The following is a 9133-nucleotide window of genomic DNA, read 5'->3' on the forward strand; positions in this document are numbered from 1 at the left end:
CTACAAGCCCTCAGTCCAGCCTCTCTCAGCCTATTGCGGACAGTCTGAGCACTGATGGAGGGATTGTTTGTTCCTGGTGTGACTCGGGCAGTTGTTGTGGCCATCCTGTACCTGTCACGCAGGTGTGATATTCGGATGTACCGATCCTGTGCAAGTGTTGTTACACGTGGTCTTCCACTGCGAGGATGATCAGCTGTCCTTCCTGTCTCCCTGTAGCGCTGTCTTAGGCGTCTCACAGGGCGGACATGGCAATTTATTGCCCTAGCCACATCAGCAGTCCACATGCCTCCCTGCAGCATGCCTAATGCACGTTCACGCAGATGAGCAGGGACCCTGGGCATCTTTCTTTGGGTGTTTTTCACAGTCGGTAGACGAGTCTCTTTAGTGTCCTGCGTTTTTAGAACTGTGACCTTAAATGCCTACTTTCTGTAAGCTGTTAAGGTCTTAACGACCATTCCACAGGTGCATGTTAATTAATTGATTATGGTTAATTGAACATGCATGGAAAACATTGTTTAAACCCTTTACAATGAAGATCTGTAAAGTTATTTGGATTTTTAAAACATTATTGTTGAAATACACAGTCCTGAAAGAGGGACAATTCTTTTTTTGCTGAGTATATATATATACTAGCAAAATACCCGCTTCGAAGTAGTGTGTTAAAGAAGTAATGAAAAATTAAAGGAAACATTTTGAAAATAACATAACATGATTGTCAATGTAATTGTTTTATCACTGTTATGAGTGTTGCTGTCATATATATATATATATCTCAGTATATATATATATATATATATATATATATATATACAGTATATATATATATATATAAATACATACACACACATTATATATACAGTATATACTGTATATCTATATCTATATATATATACAGTATATACATATATATCTAATATCTATATATATATATCTATATCTATATCTCTCTCTATATATATACACATACATACTGTACATACATACACACACACACATTTTATATATATATTGTGGAAGACTGCCGGCTTCCCAGGCCTGTCCGCACCCCAGGCCGACAGGAGGAGCTCTCCCGACAGCGGGATGCGTGCCCCGAGGTCCAGCAGGGCCTTATGGACTCTGTGGTGTTTATACACAGCCCTGCTGGATACCTTGGGGGCCACCAGGAGTCGCCGTGGGGGACTTATGGGCTCTGTTGTGCCTTATGACTGGGAGTACGTCACGGTCACGTGACAGGAAGGTATGGCGTGCTCCGGGTTGAAGTAATAGACTGATTGCCCTGACCGGAAGGAATAAGGGACTGTGGACTGCTGGGACAGGAACACCTCGGTCAGGGCCTATAAAAGGACGGTGCCTCAGTCCAGACACTGAGCTGTGCTGGGTGGGAGAGGAGCAAAGTGTCTGGGCGAGGAGGAGAGGTTATTGAGTTTATTTGTTGTGAGATTTATGAGTAGTGTGGGAGGTGCTTGGTGCACTGTGAAAAAAGAAAATAAAACGGTCGTAGACTTTTACCTGGTGTTTGGAGTCATACCTGAGGGTTCAAGGGTGCACTACTGCCCCCTGCTGCCACAATATATATATATATATATATATATATATCTGTATATCTATATATCTATATATATATACGTATATGTACACACATACACACACACACACTATATCTATATCTATATACATATATATATAGCAAAATACCCGCGCTTCGCAGCTTGGCGAAGTACTGCCTTACAAGTTTTATTAAGAAGAAAATTAAACCTTTTTAAACTGAGGGAAAATATACCAATAACTATTTGTTAAGGATCTCTTTGTATACCACATTGTGAGTTCGGCCCTCCGGTTTTAATATGACCAAGCTGTGCACTGAGCTTACTCTTGAGCATGCAATACAGTTGGCCATGTGAACAGTAATCTTGTTTCAAATCTCACAGCTTGGATTGCTGCTGTCATAATCGGTTTGAGTTTCATGGTTTGTTTCAATTACGACAGTATTTGTAGGACTTGTGTTGAAGTGACATTCGCCATCTGTCAAGCGTTGTAAGTATACAACCAGTTTCTTTGATAACTTCACATCCAGCTTTTGAGAATTTAAACATTCATAAACATCAAAGTGTCCACTACTGAAATCCTCACCTGTGAATCTAAGATGTTTAAGAGGCATTGGCGGTTGTCCAAAGGTGTAATATATTTGGCCATTTCGGTACACTTGAAAGCGACAACCAAACAATTCAGCGGCAGCCATCAACTCACATGCAGATGCATAGGTGAAGGGCTTAAGCATTTCACTCTTCTAGTGCTCCTGTGTAGTATAATTATCTCCTGTACCGTCATCAGTCCACACCTTGAACCTGTCCCAGTCATTCAATACATAAGACACAATGTTTCTCCAGATATCAAGAGTGAGCCTGATATGGCCGTGCAATATGTAACAAAGAGAATGGAAAAGATAGGTGCCATCTCCGGGCATGGAATCCAGTCAGTAAGTGACAGTTCTTTGATCGATGGTGATCACCTCGATAGACATGTTAATGTGGGTACGGTTGGAATGATAAAGGAAATGGGTACCTGAACAATGTAAAGTAAGTCTAAAATACCTACACAATAACAATAATTGTAATAAATGAACAATAAAACAGCGGAGAAGCCGTGGATTAAATAAAAAGGCTGTAGTTATCAGCAGGAGATGTGAATCCGTGGCGAAGCAAGGAAGGGAATGAAGAGACTGGAGCGACGGACGGCCTTATATAGGCAGGCACCCAACAACATGGGAGGCGTTGGGATGGGGGACCCAACGCCGCCTCACACAGTGACTGAGCAGCAGGCTATGGACATATATATGTACGTAAGTAGGATTCAGTTAGCGTTGGGAACCCGCGTACCAAATTTCTTGACGATGGTCCCATAAGTAACAAAGACTGTTGAAAAGTTCAATATGGCGGCCGAGAGCGGCATCATACCAGCGAAATAAGTACCAAATTTCAGCCTTCTACCTACACAGGAAGTTGGAGAATTAGTGACGTTGGAAAATTCAATATGGCGGCTGACAGTGGCGTCACACCACCGAAGTATGTACATTGGTTTCGGTTAGCGCAGGGAAGACGCCTACCAAATTTCGTGGAGATGGGGCCATGAATAAGAAAGTTCAATATGGCTGATGTTGTTGACCGTTATGACCGTTATGCGTAGAATTTCGAAATGAAACCTGCTTAACTTTTGTAAGCAAGCTGTAAGGAATGAGCCTGCGAAACTTCAGCCTTCTACCTACACGGGAAGTTGGAGAATTAGTGACTTTGGAAAATTCAATATGGCGGCCGACAGTGGTGTCATACCACCAAAATAAGTACGTACATCAGTTTTGGTTAGCGCAGGGAAGCCACCTACCAAATTTCGTGAAGATGGGGTCAGCCTTCTACCTACACGGGAAGTTGGAAAATTAGTGACGTTGGAAAGTTCAATATGGCGGCCGACAGTGGCATCATACCATTGAAATAAGTACGTACATCGGTTTCGGTTAGCGCAGGGAAGCCGCCTACCAAATTTCGTGAAGATGGGGCCATAAATAAGAAAGTTCAACATGGCGGACATTGTCGACCATTATCGACCGTTATGACCGTTACGCGTAGAATTTCAAAATAAAACGTGCTTAACTTTTGTAAGTAAGCTGTAACTTGCCAAATTTCAGCCTTCTACCTACACGGGAAGTTGGAGAATTAGTGATGAGTCAGTGAGTGAGTGAGTGAGTCAGTCAGTCAGTCAGTGAGGGCTTTGCCTTTTATTAGTATAGATTGTAAAAGACGAATCAAGATACAGCATAAAGGTTTGGGGTTTCCGGCCCCGTATACTGTAAAATTCTCCTCAGCAAAATAAATCAACAGGTCAAAAACATGAAACAAAACTTTCACATATGCACAACACTAAAGATGGCGTCGGCGGACATTTTATGGATGAGGAGCCGGAAGTGGAGGAATGCTGGGAAGGAACCGTGGGGGAAGATGGGATCGATGACGTCAGGAACAATGGACGGAGCAAGGGCGGAAGTAACGTGCTGCGGGAAGAATGAGGCTTATGGCGGGGCGTCTTTTTTCTGCAAGAAATAAAAGGAGAAAGGTTAATACCCGCCACTCCCTGCCGCGTAATTTCTTCCCAAGCGTATTAAAGATGCGTCCAGCGGTCTCCTACTGCGTGTGTGTGAATATATATATATATATATATGTATATATATATATATTATAACTAATAAAAGGCAAAGCCCTCACTGACTCACTCACTCACTCACTCACTGACTCATCACTAATTCTCTAACTTCCCGTGTAAGTAGAAGGCTAGAATTTGGCAGGCTCATTCCTAACAGCTTACTTACAAAAGTTGGGCAGGTTTCATTTTGAAATTCTACGCGTAATGGTCATAACTGGAAGCTATTTTTCTACATATACTGTAATGGAGTTGAGCTCGAAAGCCGTGGGGGGAGTTTTGTGTGACATCATCATGCCTCCCACGTAATCATGCAGTACGTAGAAAACCAGGAAGAGCTCCAAAAACCGCTGAAGAAAACATACATGATATTATTAAGAAGGCAGCGAAATAATTAGAAGCGAGCGAGTGACATATAAAACCATATTCAGCGGCTCACGTGAACTGACGCAGTGCGCAGACAAAAAGCAACAGTTCCAAAGATTGCTGAACAAAAACTGAATTACACTGCTACTCTCAAATAGACAAACCACACGCCGTGGCGCAATAGTAGAGGCTTAGCCTCTAGCGCCCGGCGTCCGAGGTTCGATTCCTGAGAGGGGATGCACTGAGTATGTACACGCGCTTTACGATTCATTTTAGCCTCGCATCCCCTTGGTTTGAGACGTATGAAAAAATATGCGGTTAACACAGAAAGACAGATTACCAATTGAAGCTTTATGAATAATGGATACTTTATTCGCGGTCAATGATTGTTTTGGTAAAGCCATACTTATTGAGGCACGCAGGCAAAACCACAATAGCACGCGGGCTCGATGTACTGTAGTGCGCGTCAACTCGATCTGAATTGCGCGATCACATTTGAAAAAATATATCTTTTCAAGTTCTATTTAGTCCATATGTGTCAAACTCAAGGCCCAGGCCACATCCGCCCGGCGTGTAATTATATCCGCCCGAGATCATTTTATATATTATTGTTATTAATGGACCGGGGATATGAAGCGCTGGTAACACAATAAACTACAGATCCCATAATGCAGCGCTTCAGCTGCCTTGCCGAACACTTACCGCGTTAATCAAGTCTAGCTTATGATGCTGCAAGTTATTGCGAAGCTAGCCCACATGATGCCAAAGAGAAAAGGTGATTCTGAACATAGAGCCTTTAAAACCGATGGGAGGCTGAGTATATGTTTACTGACATTGCCGGTAAACCCGTGTGTCTCATTTGTGGAGCTAATGTGGCTGTAATTACAGAATTTAATCTAAGACGGCACTATGAGACAAAACATCAAGATAACCTGAAAGACCTGAATGCAATGCACAAGATACAGAAAGCAGAAGAGTTAAAGAAGAATCTGACACTTCAGCAACGTTTTACCGTGCAAAATCACAAAGTGATTTCAAGTGAAGCTACTTTTATGGGAGACACAAATGCACCAGTGCAACTTGCCCCACTTTCCCTGTTGCCAAGTAATGTTGAACCAAGTCGCACAACGGTGTTTCCCAAACACGCACTTTGCTGATAAACTGAGCGCACTGCGCACTGAGTTCGCACGGCGCTTTGGTGACTTTGAAGAACAAAAAATGAATTTTGAGTTGTTTTGCAACCCATTTGCTGTCGATGTGGAAACTGCACCTGTGCAGATTCAGATGGAGGTGATTGAGCTGCAGTGTAATGGCACACTGAAGGCAAAGTACGATACTGCACGGCCCGCACAGTTTATTCACTCCATTCCCGCAGAAATGCTCCAGCTCCGTCTACATGCGGCTCGAACCTTGTGCATGTTTGGTAGCACATATCTGTGTGAGAAGCTCTTCTCAGTCATGAAGACTAACAAAACAGCACACAGGAGTCGCCTCACTGATGAGCACCTGCAGTCCATCCTGAGAATCTCCACAACACAGAACCTCACAGCAAACAGAAACGAACTTGTTGCCAAAAAAAGATGCCAGGCATCCAAATCTGATAAAATGACATGTGAGCAAAGACAACTGAATGATTTGATTTGTTATTGCTGAAAAGAACACATTTTATTTATATTTCCAGGTTTTGTTATGCACCATGTTCATATTTGAATTTGTATAATTTTGACAGGATATATTTTTATGGAGAGCAAAATCTTTTGGGATATTTAAAATTTAAGTTTATTTTTTATATAAAATTACATAAGAGTAAAGAAATTTGAATGTTTGTTCTTGTAACGCTTACTTTATTTCTAACTTGTATAATTTAGACAGGATATATTTTTATGGAGAGCAAAATATTATAAGTTACTTAAGGTTTGATTTGATTTATTCCGAATAATATTCTATCGACTAAATAAAAATTCCTTCTATTTAAAATTTAAATAGAACTTGAACAAATACGATAGTTCATAATATCCACTCAGACTTGCACGTAAGAGCGGGAGTCATCCGTTTTAACAAACAGCATATTGCACTGATACGAAATAGCCTGCCCATTTAATTATTTAGGAATGGAAAAATAAATTAAGATTTTGTACAAATAACAGTTGCTCGCACCCCAAAGACTGTATATATATATATATATGTGTGTGTGTGTGTGTATGTATATATGTAGATATGTATGCATATATATGTTTATATATATGTGTGTGTATGTATATGTATTTGTGTGTATATATATGTGTGTATGTATATGTATGTGTGTATATGTGTATATTGTATATATGTATGGATATTATATATATATGTTTATGACAGCAACACTCACAACAGTGACAAAACAATTACATTGACAACAACAACAACAACATTTATTTATATACACATTTTCATACAAACAGTAGCTCAAAGTGCTTTACATATTAAAGAATAGAAAAATGAAAGACACAATTTTAAAACAAAATAAATCAACATTAACATCGAATAAGAGTAAGGTTCAATGGCCAGGGGGACAGAAAAACAAAAAAACTCCAGACGGCTGGAGAAAAAATAAAATCTGTAGGGATTCCAGACCATGAGACCGCCCAGTCCCATCTGGGCATTCTACCTAACATAGATGAAACAGTCCTCTTTGGATTTAGGATTCTCACGGAAGGGCTTGATGATGTTGACAATCATGTTACGTTATTTTCAAAATGTTTCCTTTTCTTTTTCATTGGTTCTTTAACACACTACTCTCGCTCTGGCCTGGTATTTTACTAGTATATATATATATATATATATATATATATATATATATATATATATATATACTGTATATATATATATATATATATAAAGTATTGCCACGATGCACAAAATAAAAATCAAATGCTCCAGTGTTTTTTTGTTTTTTTTTTAGCTATTTACAGTTTATTCTTTTTATGTACGAATAAATGTTCTTTATCACATTTTTGCACTAGAGACCATGAAACTAATTTTCTATCAAGATTGTGAACCTGCATTGTATCTTTGCTAGGATATAATAGCATAACTTTTCAATGAATATTAGGATTTTAAGATGTGAAACTCACTTTTAATTTTACACACACACACACACCGACACCATAATAAATGAAACTTTTCTCAATGTTTTAAATATTGTAGAATAACAATCTGATGTTAATCCGACAGTAAATTTTTGACCCCATCACCAGAATTCTGTTTACATAGAAGTAAAACAGGGCTGTCACAAAATAATCACCAAACATTTGCTGATGCAGCTTCAACAGGATAACAGCTATTGGCCTCCAAGCAAACCACAAGCCAAGAGCTAAACCAAGGAGAGACTGGTAAGTGAAATGGAAAATATCCTTAAACATAGTGTTCATATTGTTATGGTTTCAACACCAGATAATCAATAAATTTGTAGTTTAGTGATACTTGAGTTTGGGGTTGTCTTTGCTTTGTCCTGGATCCTGTGGGAGCTGCATGGACATATTTAATCATGTTAGGAAGTCTTAGAGGTGTGTTTGTGCCAGTGCTTATGGGATGTAGAGAAGCTTTGATGTAGTGAGCTTCACACAGACGGCTGTATTCCTAATATGTAGGCTGACAGCAAGATGAGGCCACTTCAGTGACATGTATATATGCTTAACCAAAATCAAACAATTAATCAAAAGCTATTACCTGTCATATGCCATTTGTAACAAGTTATTATATTAAATATTCTGATTTTCCTCTTTCAGTATTATTACTGTGTGATGGTTGTGTGGACACTAACATTCAAACCATCTGTACATGGCTATTTATTTTATTGTGGGGACTCAAGGAACACATCTAGCCTTGACACGCACACACAGATCTTCTTCTTCTTCTTTCGGCTGCTCCCATTAGGGGTTAACACAGTGAATCATCTTCTTCCATATTTTTCTGCCCTATGCATCTTGTTTTGTTCCTCTACTTCGGTCAACAGTAGCCCAATTTCCGGCAGCACCCTGTTGACTAACAGTACTGTTGGTGGTCGTTGTTAACCCAGGGTTCGACCAATCCGGTATGTAAATTTGTATTGAGGTCCACACATTGATTTGGGAAAATTTTACACTGGATGCCCTTCCTGATATAACCCTCCCCATTTATCCGGGCTTGGAACCAGCATGAAGAAACACATTTGTTTGTGCATCCCCTGTGGCTGGGTTACTAACACACAGAGATGATAAATAATAATGAAAACATTAATTAAATAATGAAAAAGAACAAGTAATATTACACAAAAAAAACATGTATGCAAAAGCCCTCCCCAGTTTCCTGATGGCAAAAAATATTTATATACACAACACAATAAATAATTAACATTAGCCACAAAGTCCAACATAGTCAAGTATAGCAGGAGCAGATGATGACGAATGTGTGAAATGAAATGCTTGTGAACAGCCCTTTGAAAGGTATAAAGTTTTATCCTACCAGGTTCCTGTTGCAGAGTGAGAATTTGTGGTGATTGGAAGCACTCCTCAGATGAAGACAATGCTAAGACAATGCTAATCATGATAAATTCACACCG

The sequence above is a fragment of the Polypterus senegalus genome, chromosome 10, assembly GCF_016835505.1.
Source record: "Polypterus senegalus isolate Bchr_013 chromosome 10, ASM1683550v1, whole genome shotgun sequence".
Lineage (NCBI taxonomy): Eukaryota > Metazoa > Chordata > Cladistia > Polypteriformes > Polypteridae > Polypterus > Polypterus senegalus.